The sequence below is a fragment of the Podarcis erhardii genome (assembly GCF_964252035.2).
Source record: "Podarcis erhardii genome assembly, chromosome: 1".
Lineage (NCBI taxonomy): Eukaryota > Metazoa > Chordata > Lepidosauria > Squamata > Lacertidae > Podarcis > Podarcis erhardii.
The window spans coordinates 76,927,755-76,942,951 of NC_138497.1; the positions used below are offsets into that span (position 1 = coordinate 76,927,755).

The 15,197-nt window shown below is 41.0% G+C and overlaps 1 protein-coding gene across 1 annotated transcript in view; it reads right to left on the reverse strand.

The window, feature by feature from the left end:
* BRSK2 (BR serine/threonine kinase 2) overlaps window positions 1-15,197 on the reverse strand; it is a 410,538-nt gene extending 395,341 nt beyond the window's left edge. The window contains exon 1 of the mRNA XM_081840494.1: window positions 14,954-15,197. The gene's annotated coding sequence lies outside the window, so the exon portion shown is untranslated. The remainder of the gene's footprint in view (window positions 1-14,953) is intronic.

Below are 15,197 nucleotides of genomic sequence, written 5' to 3' on the forward strand. Positions count from 1 at the left end.
CAGGTCTCGGAATCTGCCGGTCATTTCTGCTAGTTCCATATAGTCCATCAGTTGCATCTGCCATTCTTCCAGCGTGGGCAACGAAAGCTCATACCAAGAACTAACTTAGTTGGTCTTTAAGGTGCTACTGGAAGGATTTTTTTTTATTTTGTTCTGCAGTTCAGTCATTCAAGTCCATCGTGCAAATAATGCTGAGACTGTGGAATAAAAATCACACACACAAAGAAAATCCAGCAAAGGAGATCAAAGAAAAAACGAAGTCCAAGAGAGCTTGTTTTTATTTATTTATTTGAGTGACAAGATCTTGGGGCAGATGCCCTTAAAATGAAGAAATTGTGCACATGTGCATACACACATGAACACACAACACTAATCAGAATCAAAGATAGCTTGGTTATCTTAACATGATGAATGCTAGGGTTAATGTTAAGGTTAATACAGAAAATTAAAGGTGCCCAAGCAAAATGCAGTTAAGGAACAAAAGATATTAAAATGACACGGGAGCAGCATGACCTACAGCCTCACTCAAAGTAACTAACTAAATATGATGACACCCCAGCCCTTCTGTTAGAATGCAAGTTCTGCTGAACAGGTATAAAGTGGGTGAGGGGAGGATTTGAAGTGGAGGGCAGACAGTAGGTGCTGCTGAATTTTTCTTCTACCAAACCCATTGCCTCCTGAAATCTCCCTGTAGCTGCTTCTCTCTCAGTGGAGAATGGTCAGAAGAAAAACAGCTGGGGAAGGGTGATGGTAGGGAAAGTTCAAGCAGGCAAAATAAAATCCAGCAACCTCTTCAGTCCATCCCTTGGTCCACATGAATTTCCCCCCACCATATATATTCCTGATGGCCACTTTTGTTTTAAAACAATGGGCTGCTACCATCACACCAACATTATACCTTTACATACCTCGCCTTTTTAGAGCTTACTGGCAAAAAATGGCCATCCAGGTCTTTTGGAGGTAGCTTGCTGAGACTTTTGAGCATGGGATAGGGCATGTGCTTTACGGTAATGCTCTCAGAATCACAGAGCTTTTATTGGTATGTTGTGAACTTTAAGAGGCAATCTCATTGAGCTGCCTGATTATGGAGAGCAGGATGGAGATGGACAGACAGATATTAAAGTTTCTTTTCCAGACTCAATCACTCTATCCATCTTCATCCTGCTTCCCACACTCAGGCAGCTCAAAGAGATTGCCACTTATAGTTTACAACATTCCAAAAAGTGTGCCACCAAAAACTTATAAACACATTCCCAAATAATTAAAGCAAGGCAGCAGTACCACAGACTGGCTATAGATAAACACAGAAATAAAAGCACCTTACTTCCATGGTCTTAGTCTTTGAGGAGAAAATTGCTTCCTAATCCCAAATTTACTCCAGGATACCTTAAATAGTGTATTATCCCACATAGCATGGATGCACCTTAAGATCTTCCTCTGAGATCTTGTTTGCCACAATTACAGTGGAGGGTTCTGCTAGGACATGGCCTTCTTAGCTTTGACACCAAGGCTATGGAAATAACCTCCTGAGGTTTGCTGATCTTTAGGTGTTGGCCCAAATCTTAGATACTAATGTGGTGCTCCCCCTCCCCAAAACTGTCATAGAATCATAGAATTTGAAGGGACTCCGAGAGTCGTCTAATCCAGCTCCCTGCAATGCAGGAAATATTTTGCCCAACACGGGGCTTGAACCCCCAAGTCTTATACTCTACCAACTGAGCTATCCAACCCCCTGCAAGGCAGGAATCCCAGCTAAAGAATCCTAGAATGGTCAAATGGGAAGGTACCCCAAGGGCCATCTAGTCCAACCTCATGCAAAGCAGGAATCACATCCTAGGTTGGCATTTTCTGGATTTCCTATTCCCACTGCTTGTTTCCAGCTGGGGAATCTAATTAGTTTCCTGTTTTGATCTGCTGTTCATTGCAATATATCTATATCTATATCTATATCTATATCTATATCTATATCTATATCTATATCTATATCTATATCTATATCTATATCTATATCTATATCTATATCTATATCTTGGCTTTGATTGTTTAATTTTGTATTATGGTTTTTGTATGTTTATTTTCCACCTTCTAGATCTGTTTAGCCTAAAAGACAGGATGCAAATGTGTAATAAAAACAGATACAGTGGTACCTCAGGTTAAGAACTTAATTCGTTCCAGAGGTCCATTCTTAACCTGAAACTGTTCTTAACCTGAGGTACCACTTTAGCTGATGGGGCCTCCCGCTGCTGCCGTGCCACCACCGTGCAATTTCTGTTCTCATCCTGAAGCAAAGTTCTTAACCCAAGGTACTATTTCTGGGTTAGTGGAGTCTGTAACCTGAAGCGTCTGTAAACCTGAAGCATCTGTAACCTGAGGTATCACTGTAAATTAAATATGGTGCATCAGTCAGGTCTAAAATTGGAAGGCAATATTTACTCCATAGGCCTCTCTCTTTGGGAAAGGATTTTACTCCATGATATTAGTACCGCAGGCTACCTTTTCAATACATCTTTTCTGGCTGTGGCCAGCTGTGACACCACTCATTTAAAAAAGGGTAGTAACTTTTGATGGTATGCATGTGATTAGTTAGAAAACAGGTTTCCTGTATCATGTTGCCAAGTGGAAAGAAGAATATTATCAGCCTTGTGTGTAGTAACATGGTCATGCAGATCAACTCAGCTAAAGGTATTGTAATTCAAGAATTGCTTCTTATTCAAGATTTCTTTACGAGTCTTCTGATGCCAACTAATAGTATTATGTAACCATCCAGCAGCTGGTATCAGTTGCATGGAAAGGTCTGTGCTGGCACTTTTAATATTTGGTAGGTGTTTTATTTAGATATTCTGTAATACAGAGCTCAGTTTTAGAGTTCAGTACACAACAAAGATCTGGGACGCAGGTGGCGCTGTGGGTTAAACCACAGAGCCTAGGATTTGCCGATCAGAAGGTCAGCGGTTCAAATCCCCACGACGGGGTGAGCTCCCGTTGCTTGGTCCCTGCTCCTACCAACCTAACAGTTCGAAAGCACATCAAAGTGCAAGTAGATAAATAGGTACCGCTCCGGCAGGAAGGTAAACGGTGCTTCCGTGTGCTGCTCTGGTTCCCCAGAAGCGGCTTAGTCATGCTGGCCACATGACCCAGAAGCTGTACACTGGCTCCCTCAGCCAATAAAGCGAGGAGATTTCACCCCTCCCATATCCAAGAATCTCCTGACGAGTCTGCTGATTCTCCAGAGAGGAGGAGCAGTGTTCTGCTTTCTACTTATTCAGCTCCAGCACCAAGTCAGTCAGTCAGTGTGTCGGAGAGAGAGAGAGACTGAGTGTTAGAGATCGTGTGTAGAGATAAGGTTGCTGCTAAGAGCAGCTGCAGACACTCAGTGCAGCATTCATTTATGCTTAGACCTATTTAGCTCTGTATATAGTTTTGTATTATAGTTGTAGTTATAGTATAAAAGAAGATATTCTACAGAGCTGCTCTCCGAGTCGTGTATACACTGCCAGACTCTGCTATACTCTGCTGTGCGACGACTGTATTGTGAAAGTGAATCCGGTGCTCACAACTCTAAGCTGTGAGTCCACAGCACTTTGACCTGGTGGTCTCTGGAAGTGCTACCCAGCTTGCCTAGCCCAGTCGGGGTTGAAGTGCATGAGTCCAGTTGGTGACACTGGCTCAAGGGCGATGCTGACACTGAGCGCCGCAACCCCAGAGTCGGTCACGACTGGACCTAATGGTCAGGGGTCCCTTTACCTTACACAACAAAGATGCAGCAATCATACTAGATCTGATTCTTTGGTGAGAACCCAGAGCAGCATTATCATCATCATCACCATCACCACCATCATTGTTTACAGAGCTTGATATGTAACTGTTACTGAGATGCTACAGTAATTAAGATATATTTCCATGGCTAGATTGTATTTTCAAATAATACAGTACATCTGACAATCTTTGCAAGGATGCAAAAGGTGTCAGATACATCTCTAGAATGAGCACCGTAATCAAGGTCAATGATGTGCTGTTTCAAGAAATCACATAAACAGTCCAAACAAATATTAGTTTCAAAGGGTTTCATGAGTCATCATGCAATACAATGTCTCTTCGCTGTCATGTGGCAAGAAACGCCTGACTTAATAATGGTTACTTGCTACCTCTTCAATACTGAAAAGAAAAATCCTTTCTCAAATGAAGATGTCTTTGAGATTCTCTGCATACCAGTGGATAGGATTTCACAGATACCATATCATCACTGACTTTCCTTGGCCAACATGCCTCCTTCATTTGAGGTTAGTCTGATGGCTGTATCAAACAGGGTGGCATTTCAGTGGTAGCATTGTGGAACTCCATTTCAAGGAGGCTTGCCACATCCAGTATCTTGCACTTTCTAGAAGGGCTATTCAGCCTTTTTTATTCCTCCAATCCCTTAGATTTTATTAATCTTGATTTTGTGATATTAATATCAAAGTTGATTTCTCATCTTTTAAAATATTTAAGATACCCTGCGATTAAATCGCAGATTATGCATTTTTAAGAATAAATTTTAGAAGCCTGTTTTATTTTCATAATAAAGCAGGCTTCTACATCATCCCTTTAATAGTCACCTGTGAGAAAAAGGAATTGTCTCCAGCAAAGCACATAGGAAAGTTTAGGTATATTGGGTGGCAATGTACGATGTACAGGTATAACTGCTTGACTGTGTACAGGTATAACTGTTTTTAGATTTTAATTGAGTATCAATTAAAATCTCATATGTAGGGTAATGGGTATTTTAATTACTTAGAATGTCATTGTTAATTAGTTTTATTTCAGGCATAGTCTCTTTAATTGTTCCTTTGCAGGAAGAGAATGTTAATAATTTGTCAACTTGTAGAGGCTTGCCTCTTTAATGTTTTTTTTTAAGAATGGGCTTTATACTTCCATGTTAAATATGTCTATGTTATATTGTGTTTGATATAGCATTTTAGGGTACAGTCAGAAGAATTTCTGCCTGTGGGGCCGTTGCATTTGGCAGAAGCCCTGTTACATTGGCAGAATGCCAGATACCCAGCACCATGAAGCTCCTGACATGTTGGCAAAATGGCTAAGATGGGGTGAAGGCAGGATGGGGGACAAGAGCAGCACAGGGGAGGGGATAGGCATGCCATAACCTGTGCCCCTTAAAAATATGGCCACATCACCACAGATGGCCCAAGTATGCACAAGTCCCAAATCCGTCACAAAGAATGCCCATCCCATTGACTTCAATAGGAGGATTAAGAAAAAAGCTGCCTCCACATCAGTGACTGATGGGTCTAATGAAACTCAAGACCCAATCACAAAATTTTACACAGGGAGGCCATAATTTCATACAATGGCACAGGTAGGAGAGCCTCTCTTGGGCCTCATGTTTTATACACTTGGAACTAAAAAAGGGGGGCATTGATCATGGATACTATGGAGAAAAGACACTTAGCATCATAACACACAAAAGAACTTGACCCCACTGCTAACATGTCTCTGCTGTGACTCCACCTCTCATTGGCTCTTGACTCCAGTTACTAAGGATCTCCCCTGCCACCCACTGCACCAGTCACAAGGGGCACCAGCCACCATTGGCTGAATTAATGAGTCATGCAGCACCCCTCCTGACTGGATTAGGTGTGGAGAGCCCCTCCCAATCATTTTTTTTTTTTTTTGTGAGGCGTTATAATCTAGATTCAACCCCTGCCTGTAAAACATAAGCTGTTACATCAGAATAGGAAATACCATATGCAGCCTCTGGAATTTATGTGCTTCTGGAATCTATGTTTGGCTGCTGAGCTGAGAATAGAGGTGGAGAGGAGACCTATTACTGTGTGTACTATGGTGGTGTGGTTAGGGAACTGTTCTGTGTAGGTTCTAGTCCTGGGAGTTCCCCCTCTTTTGCCCTGGCATACAAAACATACAAGTAATGGCCAATATGCATCTGTCTCCTGGTTGGGGTTTGGATTCTCACCTTCTCTTTCCCAATTCTATGTCCTATGAAATGAGCCACTAGTGTTGCTGCTATCAGTCTATGCCTGATATTTTTGTGTGTCATGCTCACAACCTTTGGGCCCTTAGCAAAAGAGCCTTTCCTGTCTGGTTGGGTCTTGAACCCTTGTCCTGGGGTAGATTGCATGAACTCTCTGCAAGTGTGCCTTGTGTTGTGGTCTTCTCTTTTCCCCATGTTTTCTTAATTGTGCTCATAAAACAGTAGTTGTGAGGAGCACAAACAAATTCAAACCCCTTCCTAGAAGAATGTGGAGAGCCAAGCAACAGAGTGATTATTGCTGGCTGTGCCACTGGAGCTAATGCAGTAGGCACACTATGGCACTGTCTTGTTTGTTGTGTGAATGGTGATCCAGGTGATCCAGCTGCCATGAGTTCAATGGCTGACCCTCTGTATGGGCAGCACTTGTCAGGCCCTGACCAGTGAGCTGTGAGTAATGGTGTTTCTAGGGACACTGTGGATGTGTCATTTTTACATTGTTCTTATATTATGTGACTGCATGTTGCCCCTTTCCTGCAGTTGTGGGCTGAGCAAACATTGGTTATATGTAATGTGTCCTGGCATAATGCAACTATAAGTGTGCTTTCAATGTTGCATTTCTCCAAGCATATGAAAGACCAAATATAATAATGTTCATACATAATGAGAAATGTTGTGGCTGTCCACAGACTCGTTTCTGTTCATACTTTTGTTTCTAACTGATGAAAGTCTTTCCAATAATTTTACTAATAATGAAAAACTTTTGAGAATCCACTTATTCATAATTTTGATCAGTGTTCTGCTATTTGGTTTATTGATGCAAGCATTTTTGGCCTATTTTTTGAGCATGATGAAGAAATGCTTTGGTAGTTCTTGATCACTTAATAATCACACAACTGTTTATTCAATTTTCCCCACACACAGAGCAAAACCCCATTATCAGCTCCCCTTTGATCTGAAACTCACTACTAACTCTCATTTGAATCTAGGTTACGTCCCCTGGTGTGAAGCACTTGCACAATAATTCCCTCAATTATTTGAAGCCTTATTTATCCAAATGTTTTGATGTCCTATAAATAGTTTGAAGAAACAGGAATGTACCATCCCTGGCTGTATTTGATCTTATCATTGGGGACTTGGTGCTAGGACAACCTCCAATCTTTTTCATGTAATGTCTCATTCTCAAAAGGCATGCTTTTGTGGCCAGTTAGCATCTTGGACTGACACGTCAAACACAATTTGACTAAGTCCATAGACTGCATTGTTCTTCTACTCATGTGCCCTGATCAACGGAGAGATATCTACAGATGGAAGAAATTTTCTGCAGGCATAGCTAATGTGAATGCACATATGCACCATCATTACAATGTTCTAGGCTGCATTGAACTTCTACTCCATATAAGGGGTGAGGACCTTTGGACCTCCAGATGTTGCTGAACTACAACTCCTAACACCTTCAGCAAGCCCAGTCAATGATTAGGGATGATGGGAGTTACAGTTAAGCAACATCTAGAGCAGTCATTCCCAAACTCGGCCCTCCAGCTGTTTTGGGACTACAGTTCCCATCATCCCTGACCACTGGTCCTGTTAGCTAGGGATGATAGAAGTTGTCCCAAAACAGCTGGAGGGCCGAGTTTGGGGATGCCTGATCTAGAGGGACAGGCCTGCTCTAGATGCATCTCTTGGTTCATCATACCAGGGCAGACAGTTGTTGCATGATGTGGAAGGAATCTGTGATAATCTTATGCAGATCATTGCCTCTCATCATGTCAGGTAATTACCTAACAATAGAATCTAATGGAAGGAAATAAGCAAAGGTTCTCTGAAAGTTGCTTGGAGAGATGCCCAGTTTCCCCAGTCCCTCTCTTACTACTATTATCTACTAGTCTCAATAAAGATTATCTTCCACTACACATGGAAACACTTGCTATAAGATTGGGGGTTGTGCTCTGCACACTTTCTACTGTCCGTCAGTGCTTCAAGTTTGTGATGCAAAGGTGGCTAGAACAGGACAAGGAAGGCAAATGACTCAGTAGGAAGGAGAAGCAGACAGGACGAAACAGGCAACTTGTGTATTAACTAGGTAGGTGGTGCTTAATTGAATGGAGGCCCTTGCAGAAATAAAACCCAATTTCCCCACAAGGAGGAGAGGGAGGTTGGTGAAGGACTTTAGAAGATAGTTCTATCTAAGATTGAGGAGTGTAGGCTGCACCTCTGCAAGTGTTAGGGTCTCCAGTACTCTGGATGACAGATGCTGGAAAGAGTAGGAAACTCACCAAGACCTGACCCTGCTCCAGAGTTTGGTGGGTACTCAGAGGCTGTTAGTCTCCTGTGCCTTAACTAGGGACTTGATGAGATAGGGTGAAGTAACTGCTGCCTGTTCTTACTGTGCCCAAATAAATGTTTTGTTTCACTGTTACCTGCTTGCCTTTTCTTTTATCATAGTAAATGGCATGATGTTGAATTGCTCTCAGCTACCTTGATGGTGACAAAATCAATTGAGCAAAGCTATGGATTTTGAAATATGTTTGTAGTTCTAGACATTTTCTTCCATGATAAAAGAACAGCACTCTGTGGGACCATGGGTTGATTCATTGATACGTGTTCATTTACATGAAATAGTAAAATGTCACCAAAATATTTTCAGAAAATATTTCAAAAAGAGAAAGGGAGAGACAGAAGGAAACATACACAAAAGAGAAACAAAGTGGCCTAGCAAAAGTACTTGGAAAATGAAAAACGTTTTAAGGCTTATTTAATGTGAATAGAATACCCTTTAAAACCCTAAATATGGCATTTGTGGCCGTTTGTGTGTGTATTTGTACAATGCTGAATCATTCTAGGGCTGCAAACCAACCATAATCCACAGTCAACATCACTGTCATTTACTTCTACATAATAGCCACAACCCCCAAATCTGAATGTTGCTAAGCCAAACAGGCACCTTAATTACTCCCTTGATTGTAGCAAAGTCCCATAAGTGGGTTAAGCACCTGTAAGTATTTTTGGGATACAGTTATGTTGCACTGCTGATGGCAAACTTTCAGTTTAGTTTTGATGCAGTTTTAAGGTTCAAGATAGAAGAGAAACAATGTATTTTTAACCAGCAACAGAGAAATATCATGCTACTCTACTGAGTTGAAGAACCTAAGTGAAAAAGCAGAAGGGCAACCCTTTAAGAAGGCCCATCAAAATATATTTCAGAAAAGTGAATACAACCCATAAGGAAGTTATTGAAAAAGTTCCATGTCTTCAGGTTCACAGGCTCCATACAGAAACACTCCAATAATTTCAAATAAAATGATAGCATTCCATGACCTAAATCATGTAGTAAGAGGGGTTCAGGAATCCAATTTTCTAGTAATAATATCCTCCCCAACTCCAATGGTCCAAAGGCCTGTTTCAAACTACTTTTTCTCTCTCATGGAGGTTACTCTTCACATATACAGGTGATGGAGTACTCCAATCACAAAACCATCTATAAATTAATAAAGGAAGCAGTTATCTACCCAGGAAAAACTAGGACTGCAACCTCTTCTTGCGCTTGATTCTACACTGTAGCTCGCAGCAGATTTCTGCATATATCTACTCAGAAGTCAGCACTATTGAGTTCACTGGGATGCATTGCAACATAAGTGGGTATAGAATTGCAACCCCAAGTCACAATTACGTATATAAAAAATTCAAGCCAAATTAAGGAAGTATCAGTTGCTAGAAAAAGTACATATACAGCAGCAATGATTTGAAGCACATCCTTAATCTGGAGGAGAATCTCCTCTCAAAGCTTTCAAACCCAAAATTCCAGACTTGGACAAGGCCATAACTCACCTAGGTGGGTATGAGAGGCTCAGGGGGTGGTGACAGCCCAGGAGATGGCATTCCCTAAATTGTGAAATAACCTCACCACTTAAGTGCATCTGGCACCATGATTATGTAGTTTCCATAGCACCTCTTGTTTTCATTGCATTTGTTTTAAAATTATTTTATACTTTAAACTTATTTTAATAATGTATTTTTAAATTGCTGTTACCTACCTTCAGACCTTGTGGTGAAGGGTGGGTAAGAAATCAAAATCATTGTCATCATCACAATCACCACAGTTGAAGGACACAATCCAGCCAGACAACAACACTTAGGGACAGCACAAGCAGAACTGGTGGTTGGTTGTAACCTAGGAAGAGTTCTGAGAGCCAGAGAGGTCTGGAGAGTCATATTTGACCCATGGGCTGGAGATTCCCCAACACAAGTCTGGATGCCTCTATGCCATCTTTGCTTGAAGATACTAGTCATCAAGCAAAATGCTGTGATTTGCATTGGCTACAGGAAGGTGCTCCAAAGATGTAGAGAGGTCTCAAGTGGTGTCTGTTATAGTAACTACTCGGATAAATTTGGGGCTAGAGTTTGAAAATAGCAACTTCATAAACACCATAAATATTCCACTAGATATAGTTCTACTTATGGGTTTTTTATTGTAATGGTTTTATTTGTTTTTATAACTTTATTATATTGTAATCCACCCTGGTACTTTATGGAAAAGGTTGGGTTAGGAAAGTTCTAACTAACTAACTAACTAAATACAGGAGTCATTGAGGGAGTGGAGGGACATTTTTCCCTCTTGCATTTCACATCAAGAATTAAGGCAGGCAGACTTTTGACCTCGGCCACTGGAATACTCTCTTTCACAGTTAAGTGGAAGCAAATACTTTCTGCTGAGCCTATTTCATATTTAATTATTCCTTAATTTAAGACCATGCATGAACTTTGTGGCAGCAATGAAAGTAGATCAAATGTGCAATATATCAATATTTCTGTAGCTCTAGATGACAGGGCCACCATTTTGTGTTTCAGGAGGGAAGGTAAAGCTATTTTTGTGGAGGAGCATGGATAGTCACAACAAAGCCAGAAGGCTCTAAAAGTAGTGCATTATGAAAGCAAAGTGGTTCCTGAGCACATCACTAGACCTTCATCATGTTACTCATATATAGGGCAAACATGGACATAACATGAAGTACCTCTTGCTTTACCCCTGATGTTGCATCCCACACTGTCCCCGCCCCGCCCCCTTCTTGCCATGTGTGCAGTAAGGATATCTGTGAAGGGACATAGATCTTTGTGTGGGCAAGCAGATATTTTTAAATCACAGAATTCAGCAGGAAGGGATATTGGTTTTCACCAGGAGAGTTTAATAAATCTATAAAAGTTGTGGTTTCAATTACAAGTACACACACATACACACCTCTAAGGATTTCTGCCTTCACAGCATTTTCATGATACTGAATCAAATTGTTCATTTCTTGATATGAAAGTATGTGGCTCCCTCTCTTCCCAAAGCTTCCATTAATATTAAAAGCTATTAGATGTAGAACACTAATGGTGTTCTAAATTTCTAGTTAAAACTTCCTGCAGATAAAAGTAACACTGTACTGGTGTTTGTGATTATGCTGCTTCTTTGCCTTTTGCTGCAGAAAGTGTTTTTAAAATTGACATTTGTATTGCACACTGTGTGCTATTTCACCAGTGGGAATTCCCAAAGCCAGAATTATGTCATTAACACTACCAGTATTTAAAATGTCAGATTTAAGCTGCTTTCTCTGGTGCAAAGCCTGAATACCAGGACCCTAAGGAAAGTTTTATAGCATCGATTAACTGCAACCATTTATACACTGACAAGGAGCTATGTAAAATGTTTACTCTGACTTCTAAATGGGAGCACTGTGCATCATTTTTATAACATGCAAGCCAACAATATTGTACTATGTTATTACAGGTCAGAGTGACAACTTTGCCAGGTAAATCATACATGCTGACATTAGGTAGCTCCAGATAGAGTCATAACTTCTGAGACGTGCGTTGACCGGGGTCACATAAGAGGTGCTTCACTGAGTTTTTCCATTTACTTTCATTCCACAGAGAAAAAGGAAAATTGACTCCAACCCATTTACCAGGAAACAAATCACATGTAAAGACTAGGCACCTGGCTGAAACGTGAATATATTTGTTAATGAGAACTGAGGTAGTCAAGAGTAAGTGCAGCCCAAAATCCATGTTTGGTTATGTGGTAGGTTCCTATAAACTCACCAAAGGGTAAAAATCTCAGGATGAGGTTAGTTATAGCACATCCTTTCTACTTGGCATTTCTGATCAGTTGTGGAAGAGCGGTAAAATTTGTATCTCCTTATGTAACAAATGAGGAACCTCTAGATGTTGCTGAACTCCAACTCCCATCAGCCCCAGCCCACATGAGCAATGGTCAGGGTTGATGGGAGCTGGAGTCCAGCAGCATCTGGAGAGCCACAGATGCTTCACTCCACCTTATGTTTAGGCAGCTTGCCATATGTTTGTAGCCACATGTACATTTACATGCGACTATCTTATGCCAAGTAATGATAATATAAAGTTACCTACTGTTACCAGCTTAAGGGCCAGTGCAAGGACACGGTGAGTCTGGAGCGGTATTAAAAAGTCTGTATATAGCCATGAATATGATTTGAGCAAGATGGCATTAGCTCTGCTCAATATCCTGCCTCTGATAGCATATTGTGATAGAAAACCCAACACCAGGGTGAAGCTAAAAGCAAAACTCTGCTCCACACTCTCCATGCTTTTGCCCTACACAAAAGTAATGCATGCATAGGGCTTAAGTTAGTAGGCATCATTACATCTTGTAGGAGCTGTAAAGAATGCCCACAAATCCTAGAACAGTTCCTCTGGGCTATAGAGAGCTGGCTTCAATTTGCAGCTACAGAATTTGTGGGGGCTTCCAACCCTCCTCTGTCTCTGGCTGCAAATAGCAGCTTATTGGGTGCAGAACTGTCATTTGCAATTGGGTATCATGGAGGCTTCAAAGCTCCATCGATGCTGCGTCACTGCAAAAAAAGGGGGGGGGGGCTTTTGTTATCCCTCTTCCATCACAAACAAGACCCAGCTCACCGATATGCCTTGATTAATTGAGTAAAGTTGCTGAGCTCAACTTTGGATTGCAGCCACAAATTAAATGGAGACTTTCAAAGTATGCCACTAGATGATTGATTGCCATTGTATGCAAAATACAAAAGGCGTGTGATGGTTGCACATTTCACATCTGGGTGTAGAGGGGTGGCTGGAGCACTGAGATGGGCTAGGAGCAGGGCCAGTGGGAATGAGAGTGCATTATGGATGCATTTCATTTTAAGTTTGAGACTTCTTTTAATTATTGCAGAAATTGTTTCCTTAAATTATATCTTAATTATTAACATTTTAGACTGTCTTTCAGGGCCAAGGCTTTACAAGGTGACTTCCAACATATAAAACATACAATGAATGAATTCATGTAATGTTTTGTTTGCAAGTAAATGGTTTTAATTAGTTTAATTGTTTGTCTAATTATTATTTTGTACTATGAACCATAGTGACCGTTGTGCTGTACAGGGATACCACAAGTGTAAGCCTGGCTGTGGAAAAGAGTAGAGAGTGGAGGACAGGCTGCTTGTTCCCGGGCATTTTCCATTGGCTTCAGTAGCACATCTTTGTGGTGTGAAAACCTTTGCAGCTAGAGCAATAGACAAAAATATGTTTTTCCAAGTCAGACATCACAGCAAGCCACAGTTGTCATAAACTATGATTTGCAAACCTACTTCAAACAATCATTTCTATTCTGATTTGTGGACAAAACACATTTTCTCCATTCAGACCATGCCAAGCATAGCGAAGCTTCACAAACCCTGAGGTGGTATGTTGTCTAAAGTGTACCTCTGAGGGCTGTTGAAAGAATAAATTAAATGAGGACTGGAACGTTCCTTGGAGATGACAGAAATCCGTAGTAAAAAGATGCACCTTTTGCTGTTCATCCATAAGTTGCTTTTTTGAACTGATTCAGTAAACTGACTTCCATTGAATTATGCTGAACAACTCTAGCTTGGCATCTTCCCCCATTTTGATTAATGGTCCCAAATAAATTATAGCTTTTTACTGTACAAACTTTCCACCATTTTACAACTGACTCAGTTGCACTGAGCATAGGCATCTAGCAATGACAGCCAAGACCACAGCACTACTCAGCAAAGGTTCAAGGCCATTTAGTGCCAAATGGCTCCCCACTCCACCTCACCATGGTGGTAAAAAAAACAAATAAACCCTAAATAATTTACAAGTTGCTGCCCTTTAGTGGTGTGTTAAAACCTGATGGTGAGGCAGGCCACTTCACTTTGGCTAATAATAGGGCTGGCCCTGGCACTGCTATAGAAGGGCATCATTATTACTCTTCTGCTACAGACAGATACTCACTCTAGCTTATGTTCGTGGAGCATGGAGACAGTCCTTGCTGACTCACAGGGAAAAGGCTGAAGGCCCCCAAATGGGAGGCTTCTCACCTGACACCCCACCCTGACATATGTCAGCACCAGAGCTATTTAATGACAGAGAATGGCTTTTTCTTGGCAAGGGGTGTGTGTGAGGATATGTGTAACAAATAAAAAAAGGAAGGAGGCAAAGAGAATGGTCACAAACCAACAGAGAAAACTGAGGAGATAACAAGAATGGGGGAAAAGATCAGTGCCAGATTTATGTATAAGCTAAAGAAGCAATAGCTTAGGACCCCACTTTCTTGGGGGGGTGGGGCAAAAAAAATTAAAGGGGAAAAAACTGGATGTATATTTCCAAAATAAAAATAAAAAACAAATAAAATAAAACCTACATACAGCAACGGTGGCAAATGGCTTTAGATACCTGTTAAGTCCATAAATTACGATATATTCAACACAATATAATAGCATATATAAAAAATAGCATATATTCAACACAAAAAACAGTGAAAATTTGTTGTTGACATAGGACAGCTGGACATATAAAGGCCCCCATTACCTTCAGTAGCTTAGGGCCTCATCAAACCTAAATCCAGCCCTGGAAAGGATAAGAATAAATTGTAAATATATATCTATGCCACCTCCCCCCCACACCTTTGTCAAAAATGTAGAATAGTCAGATTTTTCTTACTGTTGTGAGTCTTCTGACCAGACCTGTAGATCTCCTCAGCACTGCTGCCACATTTGAGTTCTCCTCAGGACTGCTTGTTCTCCACACGCAGAGCCTCAGCGTCTACTCTGTCTCATGTCTTGCAGCAAGGTCTCCACCATTTCAGTGTAGCTGCTTACACTTTTTTCTCAGGAAGACCTATTCGTCACAAAACCTCAGTTTCACCCATGTCTTCTTCATGCCTTCTTCAGCAAATAATTAGTCT